Here is a 19,778-nt window from a genome sequence, read left to right as displayed (position 1 = left end):
TGTTGCAGATGATATTACAGATTTTTTTCTGCATTTGGAAAATTTATTACTAATGAATAAAAGAATGGATTTGCCAAAGTTACAAGTTACTTATTTTCCATGAAAGTTTTGCAATTATAATCTCCAAGATGTCCCCTTTAAAAGCCCATTATGCAAAATTCTATAAATGAAACCTTTAATTTACCTTTGAACGGATATTCAGTTGAGAATTTGGGGGCAAAAAATCCACAAGAAAGGTGGGTTTTAAATAATAGATTTGCCAATCTGCTATTTAAAAAGTGAAGTTTAACTAAGAATTTTCTTTCTTAAAATATTTCCACACTGCACCTGAATGACTTGTTATTGAAGCATTTGAGTTCAAGTTCCATCAAAAAATGCCTTACCAAGCTGGTTTTGCAGACTTTCATTAAATCTGCGATGAAGCTTCTGAGTGCAAGTCCAAGTAAATTAAAGTCCCAATCAATAAAAATTGAAATCAGCCTTGCAAATCATGTTGCCTGCTAAGAACTGTCATTAAATTAGAGTCAAATCAAATTACACAATAACAAGCAACAGCCACTCCTCACGTATGAGAAGGATCCTTAGCACAAACCTCCTCTTGCCTGGAGATGAAGACAGCCTGACCCTCTCTGGACTCCCAGGGTTGTCCCTTAGAGGATTCCCACATCCTTGGCTCCTGCCTTAGGGAGCTGTGTGGGCCCAGCCCCGTGGCCTTGAATCACAGCCCTTGTCCTCTTTGGTATTTCCAGCAGCTCACAGGGCTAATAAATAGCACATTCATTAGGCAGGCTGTGTGTTTACCGCCACAGACCAACACTTGGAGTTTTTTAGCCAACAAAACCCCACACTGACTCAATGTTACACTCAATTCCTTCTTTCTGGGCATGGCACTGCACGTCTCTGTCCTTGGCAGGGTGGTGATTGCAGCCCCTTCCAGTGAGAGCCACCCCTGCCCCATGAAGGTTCCCTGGTGCCCCTGGTAGGATGGTGCCTGCTGGTGCTAAGGACAGAGGCAGGAGTGCCTGGCAGTATTCCCTGACAGCATTGCCCTAAAAACAGGAGGCTGGGGCCAGCACTGTCTCCCACAGCAGACAACTCCTCCCACAGTGCCAGGAAAGGGGAGGAAAGGAGTCCTATATCCCCTTGGAGCACCTGCGTGGCTGGCAGCAGCATCAAGAGGAGTATCAGGTGTGCAAGCTGTGCCTGTTTCCTCTGGCTGCATTGTTTATGTGCTTTTCTTTACAACAGCCTTTCTTTACACCAGCCAGAGGAGAGGAATTAAGGGGCTATTATCTCATAACAGAGGCTAAGAGTGTATTGGTGCTCCATGTTTAAGTATCTGACATGCAGAAGCACAACCTAGAGGCAGCTCCAACCACTTTATATATTTAACATTCTGTCATTGGGTCAAAAAGCTGTAAAAATGCCTTTGCACCTGAGGTTTCTCTTTTAGAACTTGCCCAGATGTTGTAAATCAAGAGGATGCTGGCTGTGAAATGCCTAAGATATTTTGGGAAAAAAAGCAGGATTGCTTCAAAGTGTTACACTAAATATGAGTTAGGTTCTTAGACTCATCACTAAAATTTACAATTTGTCCTTCCTGTTACCATAATTCAAAACCAAAATAATGATAAAAATACCTCTAAATTCTTCCTGTATCAGATGATGAACATTTAAGAAGAGCAATAGGCTTTGCAATATTTAATAATAATCACTCACAAAAATGCCTTTATCACCACAGGAATCACGTACTTCACAAGTCACATTCTAAGTAAATGCTGTCTAAAGAAAAAATCCTTCTCAAGCAAAAACCTCCCTAGGGCAGTAGCCAAAGTGCCAGCTGTGGTACCTCAGATGGACTCAAGCCTGCAGTCTCATCTCCAAGTGTGTGTGGGCCGTGAACTGAAGAAGTTGGGAATTTTCAGACACTGTCTTCCTATCCAGTGATAAGACACAAGTGCAACACATGATTTAGGTGCTCTGAGCTTAGTTCTTTACAGTAAACAACATGGAAATATATATATATATTTGGGTAGTAGAGCTGAAGAAATTAGAAGTGAATATGGTAAAATACATACTGTTGGAAAGATCTAGCCTAAGGATCAAAAGTTAACATTTGGACAAAAGAACATTACTTAGCATTGAGATGAACAGCTACATTGGTCCACTGCTCCCTGTGCCCCAGCTCACAAGGATGTCCCCCCACAGGGATGTCAGCCTCAGCAGCAGCTCTCAAACAACTTAGCTCAACATAGTATCAAGCCTACTTTATTAAAAATTCTACCCCCAAATAATTCTCCTCCCAATAAAAGGCTCAGCTGACAGACAAATCTGCAGGTTCCAAAAACTTATGGAATAAACCCCCTTCAATTATTCAAACTAAGTGAACTTAGGACTTTTGAAAAGGTGAAGATGGAAATACTCTCTGAAAGTGCAAGATTTGCTGGACAAGCTGTGATATAAAATAGAAGACGATTCTCAGCCCAGGACATTTGAATACTGAAGGGACTTTCAAGCCATATCTCCATCTACCATGGAATCTACTTCCTGGTCCAGACAGAACATATTTCTTGGGTATCTTTCCAGGAAACCAGCCATTTTCAAGGATTTAGCATGCTCCAAATGTTATCCATAGTCTAAAGTGAAGTTCTTTCAAGCAACAGTGAAGCTAGCATGGTCAAGTTCCCGTCTGCTTGCTCCCTCTTAACATGGGAAATGAAGAAATTTGTCTCAGCAAACTAATTGCAATGGCTGAGATGGAGAATTTTGGGATTGTGTTCTTTTGCTCATTTCAATGTAGTGCCAAGCAAAAATCCCTGACAGCAAATATACATAAAGATACGTGTGACTGACATCATCTCTTCTCAGACATACAAATCTGCTTTGGTATTGCAGTAACAACAAGGCTGGGTTTTTGTCAGGGAAAAGTGACTACTACTACTACTACTTTAGACTACTTTTGTTGTCCAGGGCTTTGAAAAATGAGAGTCACACAGAGTTTGAGCAAATTCAACCCCAGAGTCTCAAGGCAGACCTACAACAGCTTTATCCTCCTTCCCAAGCTGAAGAGTCATGACAGAGAGGACTCATGGAGAAGATGTTTTGAGTAAACTTTGATTTTTGCTAACCATATAAACATGACAGCAATCCCCTTCTCTCAAGCCATCAGGGCATTCCCAATCCATCCCTGTTGCCAGTATATCTGCAATGGACTCTACATCCATTGCCAGTGTTATCATGATGCCAGTAAATGAAGAATCAAAAAATGACTGGTGGAAAAAGTGTGTGGAGACCAAAGGTAAAAGGAAGGGAGTTGCATTTCCCAGATAAACTGCAGATAAACCCAGGTAAATCACTCTCAACCGTGGACATAAATTTTAGTTGAGGTGACTCATAACATTCAGATAAAGACAATACAAGCATAATATATGTATGTTAACCACATGCACATGAAAATACAAGAAAATACACCACTCTTTTTCCCCAGCCATGAAAGCAAAGCTGTAGACAAGGTTGTTATGACTCTTAGAAAAAGGATTAGTCTGCTGTTCTGTATTTGTGTCTTTTCAATGAGGCTCCTGATGCAATGGTTGATGCATATCAACCATTATTTACTCAAGCCACAAAACCACCTTATCCAGAAAATTTCCAAATAGAGGTGTTTATGGGGAACATCTTTCCATTCAAATGGAGGTGCACCAAAGCCCATAAGATTAAAGGGATTCATGTTTATTTTGCTGCAAGATCAAATACCATGCCAATTATATTTGCAAAAGAAGGGGTAAGGAGACAGGAATTCCTGAACATGAGGATGTCATTCTAGAAAACAAAAAAAAGAGGACTGATTTTTGAGTTTTTTCTCAGATTTTGCAAGCATTCTTCATCAGAAGACTTCATCAATGTGAGGCTTACTCTTACTGTTTCTAGAAGAGGCATGAAAGAAGAGGTGAAGGGAAAAAGCCTCAAAAAAATTAGCCTGATTTTTTTATATATATGATATATATTATAATGAATTACAACTGAAATATCCAGAAGCCTTATGCAAAATTTAACTCTACCAAAAATATCACTCTGATGTAAATATTTTTACTATGTGAAGGCCAAAGCTGAAACAATTTCATTCTTCTGTACTGTGTAATACAAAAGCATTAGCTTTTCAAACTTGTATTTAACTGTGCTATAAAAGCAATACCCACATTTAAACAAGGCCTGCCATATGTATTTAATGCTTGTTTTATTAAAAATGTCAGAAGCTTCTCTCAATAGATAAATGAATGTCATATGGAACCACATCCAAAAGATCTGAAAAACTTCAAGCGCACTTCTATTCCAACTTTATCAGTTAAGTGAACTATCCCAGGTCTCTTGCTGAAGAGTTTCAATAAACAAGTTTTGGAGATTATTAAACACTGTTTGTCATGTTTAAGGGACAGATTTTTGAGGAAAACTTTTTTTGGAGTTGCTTTTAAGTATTTTAACACATTCTTTACCTAAAAATCTCTAAAGAACTTCAACTGTTTTGAAGACAAGGAAGTTAAACAAAGGATGAGACCAAGTGAAACTCCACATTTGCTTTTGCTGAGTAGAATAACAAACCCAGAAATCTGCTCATGTATTTTTGACTTCTATGTGCTATTTCAACAGTACAAAACTAGTAATAACTTACTTTACTTCTTCTGCTAAACTGGATTAACTTCACCTTTGGTACAGGGAAAAGTCTCAAAATGGCTGCGCCCAAAACACCCAAGTTCTGTCAGTGCTTCCAAGTCATGGCTGTTAACTCAGAAATGTCCCTCTACCTCTGTTTGCTTTGGATGTGCCCCTGAACACAGACACTGTGGGCTGCAGAAGGAAATACAAATTCTCCCCAGCTCTCTGAAGCTCTTAAGACACTCAGGACCTGCCATTGCAATGGGTTTTTGCCATGCTGTAATTTCTTTGTTGGGAACCAGGGCTCACCATGGATGAGCCCTAATCTTCACCAAGAAAATTGTGGCAAGCAAAAGAGTGCTGGGTGAGTCAGTGTCTCTGCAGCTTTTCTTTGGGATCAAACTAGTGAAACATTGAGGACATGTCTCCCAAATGAACAACTGGGAGTTGCAGATCCATTGGATCTCCAGATTTTCCCTGAATATCTTAATGGAGAATTTTTCCAAATGCAAGAAGCAAAGTAAAGGCAGAAGAATGACAATGTTCTCTCTTGCTTACAGGAAAAAACACTCTCAGATGGGATCTAGGTTGGAATCCATCCCCACTTAGCCATGCCACAAAGTGCATTTATTTCCTACAGAAGCATCACACCAGTGTAATGCTGAGTCTATGAGGCACACTTATACTCCAACTGCACTGCAAAGGAAAAATATGTCAGACTTTACTTAAAACAGACAATATGCTTTATGACTTTAAAATGAAATCACAGAAGACCTAACTCCATCCAGCTGTTCTTAATAGAGCTTTTTTCCCCCTCTTTGTTTTTCATTCTCTACCTTAATCCACTTCAAAATTACCTCACAGTCTCATTCATTTTTTGCTTGTAACTTGATAACTGTTGCCAAAACAATGTACTGCATATTACAGGGTAAAAAACCTAAATTAAAGAACAGAGAAAGAAATAGAGAAAATGTATATTCATTAAAGCTGGTGATGCTGCTGCCATGAAAATTTGCATAGCAACCTGCAACCAGGCCTGATAGAATTACAAATTTATCATGCCTTTGAAGGACAGATGAAACATTCCCACATTTTCTGCATCAGTCATTTCTATTCAGTTCAGCTTAGTATAAACAATTCCCCTTATTTTGCAACTAATTGAAGAATTAATACAAAAGGATTGAACACCTGTTGCTCTGTTGGCAGAAACCAGCAATTACAATGTTTCTTCCCAGTGAACTTAAACTACAAAAGCAAAAAAAAAAAAATAAAATAACAAAAGAAAGTGTACTGGTGATCAGAGTCTTTTTGAATCCACAGAGGATATTGCAGTTTTTACTCAGATTGTGAGTGGTCCCTGTTAGGCTTCACTGGTTGATGGAGGTCTCCCCTCTATCCTCCCATTTAGCCAGTGCTCCCTTAAGCATTTTCCATCAGCAAGGAGCAATTCTGACTCACTCAACCTCATCTCTCCTCTGTCCCATATACTTTGAGACAGGCTTAATATTCAGTGTGGATCCACCTGTCATGCAGATCCTCTTTATCAATTTCCTATCACAAAAATTAATCACTGCAAATAAGTGCTGTTAAAAAGATAAACTAAATCCATTTTCATCTCCTCCTGTTATTCCTTATCTAGAAGAGGGTTCAAGTAAACCTTAAGCTGGTAGGAGACAAACATAGGGACCTGTGAGCAAGTGATTTTTTTAGTACACAGACATGGGAAGAAAACACAACCAAAATACAATCAACCTTCAAATCCACTTAAAACAAACATTCTTAACTGTCCTTGCTGATGCAAAACATAAAACAACTAAACATTGGAAATATCAAACATCTTGTTATGTTTACCTCCAATAAAAGTAAAGTCAGAAATTCAGGGTTTCCAAACACCCTGAAAGGAGAACTGTTTGCTCCTAACCTGGCAGCTCCCAGAACAGATCTGTCACCCCTCTGTGGAACAGTCACATTTCACCCTCTCCTCATCCCACAGGAGTCTGATCTGTCCCTGACCACAACCCCACAGGGGTGTTGCGCTCTGCTCTTTTGCAGAGCACGTAAACAAACCTAAGTCACTTTCCAGCAAAATTATCACCACTGCTGTCTTTAATGACAAATTATTCTTGAAAATAATACTCCTTTTCACTTTTTATGGAAAAGTATGTGGAAAAATACAGTGTCTCTTTTTTCCCAGCTATTATGGAACAAGCATCACTGTCTGGTGCAGATGCTCTGACTTTGGCAATAATGTTTGTTCCATCTCACTGGGGAGGCCCCATCTTTGAGGTCAGCTCCAGAAGTAGCCCTCACTTAAAAAATCATGGTGAATTTAAAGGCACAGCTCTTTTCTCTCTTCATAGCTGTTTCTAGGAGTGGAAACACTCATTCTTTTTGTCTCTTTTTGTCGGGATACTTGCTCATGGGAGGTACATATTAAGGGACATGTCTTTGTTTTTCCAGACAGGATGAGGAAGGCTGCAAACCAGAATGAAAGGGGGTCACACAAATTGGGGCATAAACCTCCATAAGCCTAATTCTGTCTCCAGAGTCAGATGGGGATCTTTTTTTTTTCTTGGTTCATTCTGGTATTTCCTTAAAAAAAAAAAAAAAAAAAAAAAAAAAAAAAAAAAAAACATGCAGAAGAAAAAGCAGCATGCAGAAGGCATGCAGATAGAACACCAGGATTGAGGAGGGGTAATTTTGTCTATGGCACCCATCCCACATGGGTGGAGGCACCCAGTGCTGGGACCTGATACTGGGGGCAGTTTAGTTTCCAGTGTTTTGGAGACCATTTGCACAGGGAGTGTGACTTCTCCAAGTCCTGCTGAGCTAGAAAGATGAATCAAGGACTGAAACAGACGAGGGCATTTTGGGTCAGGTCTGACCCTGGCCTGACATTTGTTCTGATGTGCTGTGTAAGGACACAGGTGCTGAGACCCCAGAGTGGGGCTGGGCTGAGACAGTGAGTCACAGGAAGGGGGAAACACAGGTGGGCCTGAAGGTCATTTGGATCTGTGCTCATAACATTGAGTTCTTCAGGCACAAAGAAATAATACCATAAATCCAGGGAAGACCAGCATCAACTTCTGACATTGCCACTGTTATCCAAGCAGTAGCATGCAATATTTTCTGGAAAGCATTTTAAGGATAAAAGCAAATGTTCTTTTCCTTTTTCAAGAATATATAGACCTATATAGCCAGCAACAAAAAAATGTACAGGACAAGCTATTCCCTAAAAAAAGAAAAAAGCATTCAATACTTGGTATTTTCCTGAGTTTATAAACCAAAATAAATTTTAAATATTTTCTGTTAATGGTATTAAAATAATCATCATTCTTTCCTTAAGTGTCTGCAGTACGTAGTCACAGTCCATTAAGGCAATGTGTCAGCATTGTTCATAACAGGATTTAAATGAAATAATCAAGTCATCAGGACTATTTCAACATCAATAAAGCCTCAGAGTGATCATTATGTACAGCTATGAAACAATACCTTCTTGCATACTTTCCCTGATCAGATTAAAGTGGTGATGAATTCCTCGATGGCTCAAGTGTGCTCCAAGGAAAGCTAGAAGGTTGTACAGTTAACTCCCAGGGTGTAACTCTAAACCATACAACCTACTACCTCAACCCGGATGCACACAGCTTCCGACGGTGACCATAAAGTCTTCTTCATTTCTTCAGCCTTTCTTTGAAATGTGACAGCAGCCACTGGCCTACATATTTCCCATGGGGGGAGGCTTTCCACTGCAGTTATTTCCCACTTTTCAGACCATAAGGTATATTCTTAGATAGATTTTTCCACTGCAGAAGTAGAACTTCTGTACTATCTTGTTTACATATGTATAAAGATATATACGTGTGCTGTGTGCGTATATATATGCATACATATTTGATAGGGATGGTGAAAACCCAGAACATCTCTGGAAATAAATAAGTATTTGGTGTTACTTTAAAATAAGAATAAAATATAAATGCCTTCTTTGTTTTTGAGTATAAAACCATGGAATGGCATATTTAATAAGGCCAGGAAATTGTATATACTACACTCCCTCACTGGAAACCCTACGGTTCCCTCACGCCTCTTTCTAAATTTTAACAAGATATTAAGCCAAAGATGCTTAAAGCAACCTCTAAAAGAACAAATCCCTTAATTAGGTTGGAAGGCAATGGACAAGAGAAGAATTTCAGAATCATCACATGGTTCTGTACCCTCATTTGGGCTTGCTGTCAAACACCACTGCAGTGGGTGCTGCGTGAAGTTTTGCCAGATCACCACACTGACACAGACCCATAGAAGCGAGCTTGTGCAGTGCGTTTCAACACAAGATCGGATCTACGGGTTTATGCCAATTGGCATGGCTGCTTAGGGCTTTCCTCTTACAGGGACTGCAGCAGACTTCAAACAAACAAACATACCACGCGATGTGAGAACGAGTACCCAGGAGTGAAATCATTACCATCTATTGCAAAGAAGGCTCCTCCAAGCTTAACTGCATAAATGGTGGAGGCAACAAACAAGCCAAAGATTTGTTTCAAATGCTTTCTATTTGAAAAGGGAAGGATTTTTTTTTTTTTTAACAGTTTAACGGCAAGAGATTGTTCTGTCTTCAGCTGGAACTAATGTGCTTTTGTCTGCTGTTTCCCTTACTGATGAACCCTCAACTCCCAACTTGCATCTGACTATGGTGTGCTCAACTGGAATCAAAAACTGGACATGTCATAGAAGCGAACAGTAAGGGTTTTCCTTCATGTCTGAGCTCATATCATGTACTACAATTCAAAATAAAATTCACCCCACCAAATCTGAGATGCAACAAGGCACAGTGGAGTGCTGCTCCTATACAACATTGTGATAACTGCATAGCTATTTCTTCATATAATACCACAACTAAAGGGCAGCTTGACAATAACTTGTTGATTGGATAACAGCCACCAAGCAAAGCAAAGAAGTTAATTTGTATATTTTATTCACTAACCTTCCCATCAATGCAATTCCCTAGTAATGAGAATGCAAGTGGAAATGCAATCTTGCAAAACGTCAGGGTTAACGCCTTCAACAAATCCATGCTTCTTCTGATGGGCAAGCAACCCACTAAAAATTATCCCACACTTAATGTAGTGTACCCTAAACAACAGACTGAAAACAGCTTCTTTGGGGCAAAACCCAGTAATTCAGAAGGGTGACACACAGACCCAGTTTTATAACTTTCATACTCTAACCAAAAACATTGAAAAACACTGCACCTTTAAGCACAACGCCTGACACATCAGAATAACTTGCAACAATATGAATGCAAAGGCATTTGTAAAATACATCCGTGAGATGCAGGTATAATTTTAAAACCAGGCACCATATATAAAGGTGTCTTTTGATCTAAGCAGGTAACTGAAATCTGTATCTGAATAAAATTTTAATGCCTTCCTTCTTCTAGTTCTCACCATAGTCCTAATTCTGCCACTGTTATTTGGGCAAAATACTTTTCAAGAGAATAAATGTTTGTCAATAGCAAAGTTTTTTTACCAAGTCAATGTTTCATTTTCTTGCAGAATTCAACATGTATTTCTGGTTCAGTAATGACAGCTGAATATTAGTGAATTACCATTTCCTTCTCTTTTTTAAATTAGTGAATTAAATCTTGCATGTTCATACCCTCTTGCATTTTAAAATAACTTTAGTTTATTTTCTAGAAAAGTCTCTTTTAAACCTGCTTTCACTTTCTATGCAACACATCAGCATTCAGAAGGAATGATATTTTTATAACTGCATTCTGCTGACACTGTAGAGAATATGTAGAGACAAGCCCTCAAACTAGAATAGTTATCTTAGTATCAGAAATGAGTATGCAGACTGCCTATACAACTTACTGAATGATTGTAGTGTTATAAAATTGCTTTTCCCTTTTTCTTTCTTTTTTATTTTTGTGAATAGAAGATATATTTCATATTTGAAAAATGATTGGTCACTGCATTATAGTTACATAGTAGAAAGTAGATATATGTACTATAAATACATTAGTAATATGAGTATATTAGTAAATACATGTCTTATATATTATATATCTTATATATCTGCTAGGCCTAATCAAAGAACAAATTATGTTTTGATTTTTCAGTTAATTCTTAAGCTTCATGTAAACATACGGTATAAAGCTACATCTTTATGCAGTTACAGCTACACAATCTGCAACATTCCCAACGGCAAATAATGAGAGCAAAAGTTTAATGCACATCTCTGAAATTATATTTGTAGGCTGTCTTAAGGAAATATTTTTTAAACTGCTTCATGTTCTTGCCAATCACTTTACTGTATAACCAAAAAAAAAAAAAAAAAAAAGTTATTTAAGATCATTGTATTACCTTCGCTGAAATCTGGTATCATTAACTTCTTCATTTTCCTTTTTCATTTTAATTTTTCTTTCACTAAAATAAAAACAAAACCAAACAAAAATAGTGAGAGAAAGATTTTGAAAAATCTGTTTTATGTCAAGTGTTTTCTGAACATGAAATAGACACAAAATTAGTAATTATTCTTTTAAGATAAAAACCCGACAGTGCTGAGGCCCCTCCTCAGGGCCATGGGAAGACATGCTGTGAACATGCATGCTTTGGAAAAGGGACTCTTTCTTTTATTATTTTCTAGCCTTTTTTTTAACCTGAAAATACTTAATTTCTATTAGGAATTTCAGAAGAGAAGGAGCAAACTTAACAAAAGGAAGTACTTTTTATCAAGCAGTGAACACAATGAGGTAATTAGGTATGGAACTTCAGAAAAATACGGGCATAAACTAAGTGGCTAAAATTAAGAAACATTTGCAAAAACTTATTGGTAGGGGGGATTGGGGGATTGTCTGACCAGATAGAGAAATTTGCAAAGTTATTTTAAGCTAATGCAAGCCTTGGTTTCTCAACAGGCTTAGGTATCAATGACAAACAAAACTATTCCAACAAAGTATATGGGAGGGCAATATCACCATAAGCCTAAGAAACACTTTCTGGTTGAAAATGGGTATATGGAGGTGTATGTGTCATATATATATATATAAGGTCTCTATTCAGCAATTTCCCAGAATTCATTGCAGAACAACAAAAATATAAAGTAGCAAAACTAGCATATAATCTTATAATCATATAATCTATAATCTTAGAAATTACTCTCTACTCAGTAATGCATAAAAAGTGAAGAACATGTTAAAACTGATCTATTTCATAAAGAATATTTATAAAGTCTTTTATTATAGATGAAAATATCATTAATATTTTGACAAAAACCCAAAAAATGTAAGAGTTTCTGATGAAAGAGATGCTGTAATTTCCAAGTCATTTCTAGCTAAGAACATCTGTATTTTTAACATAAATTAAAAAGACTAAGATAATAATAATAAAAAAAATAATCCAAACTACGTAAAACACCGATTTGGCCAAGATTTTCAAAATCTGTCAGTCAGAATGAATTTTGTTACATACTCTTCTAATTGCTTAAGAATATGTTACAACAGACAGACAAATGCCTTAAGTAAAAGGCTCTACTAAAGCGTCATATGCTCAAAACTTACTTCAACTGTACACGCACTCATCACAAACATCCTGAATGGGTATCTTAAATACTGTTTTCAGCTATTCCTGGACAAGTGCTCCTTTTCCAAATATCTTGAAATAGTTACTGCTACTGGCTGCAAACCAGGCGTGCTTCATGAATGTCCCAATAATGTGCCTTTTATTCCAGTGCTTATCACACTGATTTCTTTGTAACAGATTTAGATATAAACTGTAAGAAACTCATATTTGAATTAACTCAGTTACAACTTTAATATACAGGCTACAAGAGCGATCCTTTCCTGCAGCTTAACACAATTTTTTTTCCACTTCTCCTCTTTAGAAACTGAAAGCATGAGTCACACTGCAAAAAAAGAATTTAATTTCCTTAGCAACCAGATCTAAATACCCACAACTTTCTTAGAGATAACCAAAGCTTAGACTGAGTAAATGTAACATTAAGGTCTTTACATAACTCCAGTGCTTAGCTAAGACAAAATGTGCCTAACCATTTATTTCTACAGAACCTCGATTTGTTGTTTACTTTCTATCTTTAGCAGCATTAGATCAAACACACCCCCAAAAAGTTAGTTTTAAAAAGTGTGAAGAGAAGACTACGTTAAAATTAAGACACAAGAACTCAGTTGCAGAACAACACGTTTAAAACGGCTTAAAAAAAAGAAAAAGAGGAAAAAAAGAAACAGAAGCTATACCTGATATGAAAGGTACGTGTTCACCCAGTGCCAAATACTGCTATGTGAGCAATAGTGAAAAAACCATGCAAACAAACAAAAAATTAGTTCCATCTTTCTTTTTTCTTGTTTTGTTTTTACTTAAAGAAACAATCTCCTGTGCTCATTTTGTTACACTGTTTTAAGAAGCTCTAACACGTCCTGATGCCTCTGTAGTGAAACATGCCAGATTTTTTTTTTTTTTGGAAGCAGGAGAGTCACTTTTTTTTTCTGTACTCTTGTATGTAGGACAAACTCAGATTTGTCTCTTCTTCTTAGGGCTCATGTTTTTTCTCGGAAGAAGACCAGGATGCCCGTCTTCTCTCTCTCTCGCTCTTCTCGGAATTCCAGGCACAAAGCACTGCGCAAAAGCTGCACCAATCCTTGCTGCAACTGCCTGCCCAGGACAAGAGGTGGGGAGAGACCAGAAAATTCACCTCGCCCCTGCGCCGGTTTTATAAATGGGGCTTGCACAAATGTGCCGGAGCAAAGGGGTGAAAAGGCAGGGTGCCAGTTTGCTACACTAGGCTGCAATGATCTCATGTTCAATGCTGTCGCCCCGTTTGCCCAGTTCAAACGCTTGTTCATTAAACAGAAGGAGAAAAAAAAAAAAAAAACCAACAAAAAGAAAAGAAAACCCAGAAAAATAAATAAAAAAAAAATTTATCCTTCAGACACTCAGGAAGGCTGCTCTAAACTACACATCACCAATAAAAAAAGAAAACGTGCAGTTCTAAAAAGCAGTTATGAAGTATAATTATTCTGCTTATATTTTCTTTCTTTCTTTTTCCTATCTGGAGATAAGAAGCAGAATTTATCAGGCGTGAAAGGGACAGCCTCCTGGTGGTGTGCCAAAAAAGCCAGAATAAAGGCAAAGTTGTGCTTCAAAGCTCAATTGCTTGCTGAGTCTGGCTAAAGTCAAGTATTAAGATCCACCATTTTCTGAGCCATGTAAGAAAAGAGATAAAAAGTCAGAACGGGCACCGCTTTCCAAGTCTCCGTTGGCACCATCACAAAATCTCAGCCGTAAGGTCACATGATGCTCTGCCAAATGTGGAGTGCATTCCCATAAACCATTCTGCTGATACTGCGAAGGCAGCTATTGTCTAGTTTATACCCAAAGTTCAGCCCACTCTTCATTGAATTAGCTGAAAAACGCATCACCTTTGGGGGTTGGGAGCCATGGAAACGTCTACCTGGCAGGCTGCCCACTTTTTCTGCCCAACAACCAGAGATGGAATTGTGCTGCCTAATGTAATGATGACGAGGAATGTGAAGAGTCGTCCAAAGTGAATCTGATTCTTGCAAAGCCTGCTTCATTTGCACAGCAAACTCTGGCTTCTTGTTGTTAAAAAGGGGAGGGGGAAGGGTAGAAGAAAAAAAAAAAAAACGCCTTTCTCCTAAATGTAGCAATTAAAGGTCTAGTAAACATGCCTAGTCTGCAACTTTCCTTCATAACATACTGAAATGGTTCCCAAAATAAAGCACTTGGTATAACACAAGTTTTCTGATTTAAAGCAGCACTCGCTTCTCCCCAGATTAATGTGGCTTCCCCTGGACATATTTTTTTCTCCCTAAGAAAAATAAGAAAAGGAAAAAACCCTACACAGCAGATCTCTCATGTCTTCTTTTTACCTGTCTTTATTACTTCCTGATTTTATCTAACACAAATTATACATGCACGCGGCAATACCCACCAGTAACGGTGGGGCTGCAATCTCCCTCAAAGCAGTCTCCTGAGAAAATTGCTTGTGTTTCCAGCAACACAAAACTCTTCATCTGAGCCCTCTTATCTTCACCAGCGAGTAGGACAGCTGGTCTGCAAGTTTGCAAACCAGAACATTTGAAACCAGTCAGCACCCTCCCTCCTTCAAAACGGATTTTGTGAAAAAAGATGCAATCAGGCAGAATTTATAAATGATGCAAGTTACTAAATAGACTAAGTAATAGACATTACTCTTCTGCTACAGACCTGAAATTTCGATTTTGCCCAGCTATTGTTCTACAGTAAAATGTCACGGAAAATGTCACTTCCAAATGAAAATACCACATAACCTACTAAGCAACAAACATGCTCTCCCAGCACCTGAAAACCTCATACAGAAGAATTGACCTCAGAGCTTTGTGTTGTCAACAAATGAGTTTACTGTTTCTACACCATGAACTTTAATAGCTACTGCAAAAAGCAATGTTAGAAACGTGGCAATTTCTCTGATCCTCCCATTAATAAAAATGGAGCTGTGGGAGGAGTCTCCCTACCTATTAGCATGTCTCCAAAGGCTCCTCTGAAAGTTGCGTGCTAGAGAATCTTATAGGTAAAATCTGGGACAAAAAGGCAAACAAACTAGGAGATAACAGGCTAGAAACTGCAGTGTGAGGACAGGAAAACCCATTCCCAGATACACTGCAGGCTATAACTCTCCAGCTCGGCTACTTTTATGTTTTGTTTTACAGTTCTTTCCAGTTGCACTTTATTTACCTGGAGGAAATTGAAGGTTCATTACCAAAGGAAGGAAGTGTGAGAAAGGGGGCTTTGAAGTGGAGGGAGATTGTTATGATGGTGGTGCAGCCCTCAGAGCAATGTCCTGAGGCTGCCATCCAGCTGGGACTAGGACAGTGCACATGGTAGCACAGATCACAGTCTGCCTTGCTCCTGGCACATCCTGGAGGCTGGGACCTGAGTTTCTGGGCAGGCAAGTGTGACTGGGAGGGGGAGAACACTTGGAGCAGCCTCTATAGATGGTGGTGGCGTTGCTGGTGGGACCCAGAGGATAAGGAGAAGGTGCAACCACTCCAGCCCAGCAGGGGCAAGGGGATGGGAGGAGGTGTTAGGTACAACATTAGGGGATGGAAGTGACCCTGCTCTGTCTGCTGAGCCAGTGCTCATGGGGTCAGCCTCACTCTGGTCAGCTGGTGGGAGCTGTCAGTCAGAAGAGAAGCTTGCTATGGCTCCAGAAAATCAGTTCATGGCTTAATTTGCCTCTTTTCCAGCTTTGGAGGTTTGCAAGGGCCAGCAGGCAGCTGGAGGAAAGCCCTCTGATGCAGTGACATGGTGTAAACTCTCTCAAATGGTCTTCCAGACTGCAATGCCATGTGCATGGCTTTGAATCCAGACTCCCTTTACTTTTCCCTATGAACTAAAGATGTCTGACCAGGTGCCACAAGGAGATAAGTGGAAATGCTGTTTATCACTCCAGCTGCTTGCCTCAAGACCCATGGCTTGGACCACAGGGATCACAGTGACCTCCAAGGACCACAAACAAGCTCTGTGTGTCATTACCCCTCAGCCACAAGAACGAAGCAAGAGGAGATTCATCCATAAAGGTCTTTGAGATTTAATAACATATCTTTGAGATTATTTAGAAATAAATTAAATTTACAGGCTCAGAAAATTCAGCCAAATGTCTATAATTGACAGTTCTGTAGAAACTGAAACTTGAGTTTCAATTTCTATCACTTTAGCAGTTTTCTTATTGATTTGAACAAAAATCAAACCAAATTTTTACTTTTTTTCTTTTCTAATAGGGCACCTGGGACTTCAGTTCATCCCACCTTAGATTTTACTATTAACCATAAAAATGTTTAGGGTGTAATACATCTCCAACAGAACCACGCATATACCCATATACCCAGGTGCATTTTGAACCATGGTGAAAAATAAGGGTTTCGGTAGAATTGAGTAGAAACCTCCAACTAAACAAGAATGAATTAATATCCTGCTCAAATTTGCTACTGCTATTCAATTGTGATATGTGAAAAGGACAAGAGAACAGTCTGACTTTTAGATCTCAAAAGGATATTTGCCAATAATTACAAATAATAGACAGTCTGAACTGGGCAAATATGAGAAGTAGCTTTTGAGGGGTGACAGGCACAGCATCCTACAGTCTTTTTTTTATTTTCCATGTGTGGAAAAACACTTCAACATGTGGCTAGCCCACAATAATGAGTACCGACTTCACCAATATTCAAGAAGGATTTTTAAAAGCTGTTAAAATATCACTTGCATATGTGCCTAACAACAATTAGAGATGTAGATGAACCTCAGAGTGCTTTGCCTATGAACTAATTCACAGGCAGCACAAAGGGAACCAAGAACTTGTGTCTGTGGGAGTGCCTGGCCCTGCTCGTGCACAGCTGGAGGAGGCAGGGAGGCCGGGTGGAGGGAAGCTGCACAGAAACAACCTCTCCCTGGGAGAGCAGGGCACTGATCCTTCCTCTGCTCAGGAGGCAGCAAGAGGAATGCAAGAAGGACGGGAAACCTGGGCTGTGCCGTGGGTTTCTGGTCACAGACAAATATAATTGCAAATATAATTCCCACAGAACAACCATCACCCCAAAATTCTCAGGTTAAAAGGCTAAACAATAGGAAAGGAAAAATCAGAGTATTCCCTGGGTGTGGCAACCCACAAAAGATATGACAGAAAATCTGACAGAGAATGGGAAAGAAATGCAACAGCCATGCTGGTGTGAAGGGATAGGTACAAAGGGAATCTCTGCTCTTTACATGGCTGTTCTTGAACATGAAAACAAAACTAGCAAGTTTAAAATTTTAAAAATACAAGTTAAAAGTTGAAAATGCACAAAGTGAAGAGGACATGCAAGTGCTGGGTATATTGCACATTTCTGGATAACTTTAACATATTATATTGCACAGCATAACACATTAGAACTAAATGGTCTTGCTCTGCAGATCACATTCTCAAAGGCCCTAGTGTACAGAGGTGACAAAAATTATTTATAAAATGCATGCAAATTAAAAGTTATCATCTGCTAGCTACTTTAATTTTATCCCCAAATGGCACTATGCCTTCTGGTTTTTTCTGCCTTAAGGTTAACAGCACCGAATTAAGAGACTTAAGCAAGATGCTCTGTGGTAAGAGCCAGAGATGTCATTCCTTTTAAATTTAAGTGTAATTTCCCCTTCCTGAAATTTCCATGAACAATTTTGTTTTAAATTCCTTCTCCTCTAAACTTTTCACTGCGTTGTTTGAAACTTATTTAACTTTTGGCCTATGGCTGTATGGCTGGGTACCAGCTCTTCACAATCTTCTTTCTGCCTTGCCACTGGATTAAGACAGTCTTTAGAAACACATAGCAATGGAAAACTGAATAATGCACATCCAGGACTCTTGTTCAGGCAATAAAAGTCTTGTTCATGGATTTTTAAAGATTATCTTTTCCCTTAAGGGTGCAGATATTCATAAATAACAAAGGGTACAAATAAAATGAAATTAAACCACTACTGAAAATTCAGATGAGCCTTTTTCAGTAACTCTCACATTGTATAAAGAAAGTACCAGGAGCAAACAGGAGACACCCTTCTCTTCTCCACAAGGAAGCACAGTTGTGGTAGAACAAACAGCATGGCTGCAGGAGAGCTGGTTTGGAGGTGAGTTCATAGTGAGGCCCAAGCAAAAGCCAGGCTCTATGGCTACTCACCATCCCTTAGAAAAACTTTTAGTCTTTTACAGGTGATAATTCAGGCACAAGGAGATATGTCCCTTTCTCCACAAGCAACAACACAGTGGCTCAGTTAAGTAAAAATGCCATGGTGTTCTATCAATCCAAACCTGAGGCCAGGAAGATCTTTGCCACAGACATTTCCTTCAACATACTTGTTCCAGCTCTGATTTATTTCACTACTCTCACTCCAGAAACACTAAGTTCACAGCAAGAGATAAAACATCCAATCCCCTCACATATACCCAGACTTAGATGTAGAAAAACACTTACATTCACTTTATCTTGTTTGTCTCTTAGGATTAAGTGCAAATATTACTGAGCATTATCATCGCCATTCAGTGGATGAAAAAATCTGAACCATCTATTTTTTCCCCTAAATTTAAAAGATTTTAGCACATCACTCCTCAAAATTTCTGGGTAGCATGGCAGTTAAATGTTTTTACCAGATTGAGAGGCAAAGGAGCCAAAGATTAACTTGTTTTCAGAAACAACATTACTGTACTGAGCACAGAATACTGAGCACAGAATACTGACTCTGCTCAGTAATAAGTACACTGCACTGAATCACAAGTACTACCTTGAATTAGATAATTTCTAAATAACACCCACACAGTTTACACCAACTTGACCATTACCTTTGAAAATTGAAATCTGAAGATGACTTGGTATAGTTCCTGGTCATTAGAGTGGGAAGACAGTGCACACAGAATATCAGCTAGCAAAGAGGGTAAACAACAAATCCTCCTTACATGCCTTCTACTTGTGATAAACAAAGCACAGCCTGTCTTTTCCAAACATGTCTTCAAAACAAGGACAAGTATAACCAGAAAGGAAGCCAGGAACTTTTATGGATTCCTGATTTAGCAGCATGCCTAGTGCCTAAACCTGTCCCAGTATAGCTCCCATCCCAATGATCCCCTTCAAAACCAGCAGCAATGCTGCTCTGAGCTCATGCACGTGTGCAAAGAACACCATCACAACAACAATCCTCTCCCAAGCTTCAGGAGGAAAAATCCTCAGGGGCCTGGGACAGCACAGATAGAACTCAACACAAAGCCCAGATGACTTCTTGCTCCCTTCTGCCCACTTATGTAGCAAGGGTCCCCCAAGGCCACTTATTTTTCTTAGGACTCATTCTTCCCTGAATAAAGACTGTAATATAGAAGATATTAAAGGGTCCTTCTTTGGACCATTGATTTATCTGTCACTGATAAAGAGTGAAAATTTTTATTTCATACTTTTCCTCTATGAACATGTATGAATCCTGGCTGCTCATACCTTAAAATCTTATAAAATGTTATCTAAGAGGATCATTTTGCTTAGCTGCCTTGAACCAAAAGTAGAACACAAGCTGTGTGTCACCTATCCCCTGACTGCTATAAATGACACAGTCTTA

The 19,778-nt window shown here is 38.9% G+C and overlaps 1 long non-coding RNA gene across 1 annotated transcript in view; it reads right to left on the bottom strand.

Moving 5' to 3' along the window:
- Positions 1-19,778, bottom strand: part of LOC132070226 (uncharacterized) — a 98,548-nt gene that overhangs the window by 27,352 nt on the left and 51,418 nt on the right. Inside the window, exon 4 of the long non-coding RNA XR_009417913.1 lies at positions 11,010-11,072. This is a non-coding gene — a long non-coding RNA (uncharacterized LOC132070226). The remainder of the gene's footprint in view (positions 1-11,009; positions 11,073-19,778) is intronic.

This window comes from Ammospiza nelsoni, chromosome 2, assembly GCF_027579445.1.
Source record: "Ammospiza nelsoni isolate bAmmNel1 chromosome 2, bAmmNel1.pri, whole genome shotgun sequence".
NCBI lineage: Eukaryota > Metazoa > Chordata > Aves > Passeriformes > Passerellidae > Ammospiza > Ammospiza nelsoni.
The sequence above is the reverse complement of the archived record's forward strand: the minus strand, read 5'-3'. Positions and strand labels throughout refer to the sequence as shown.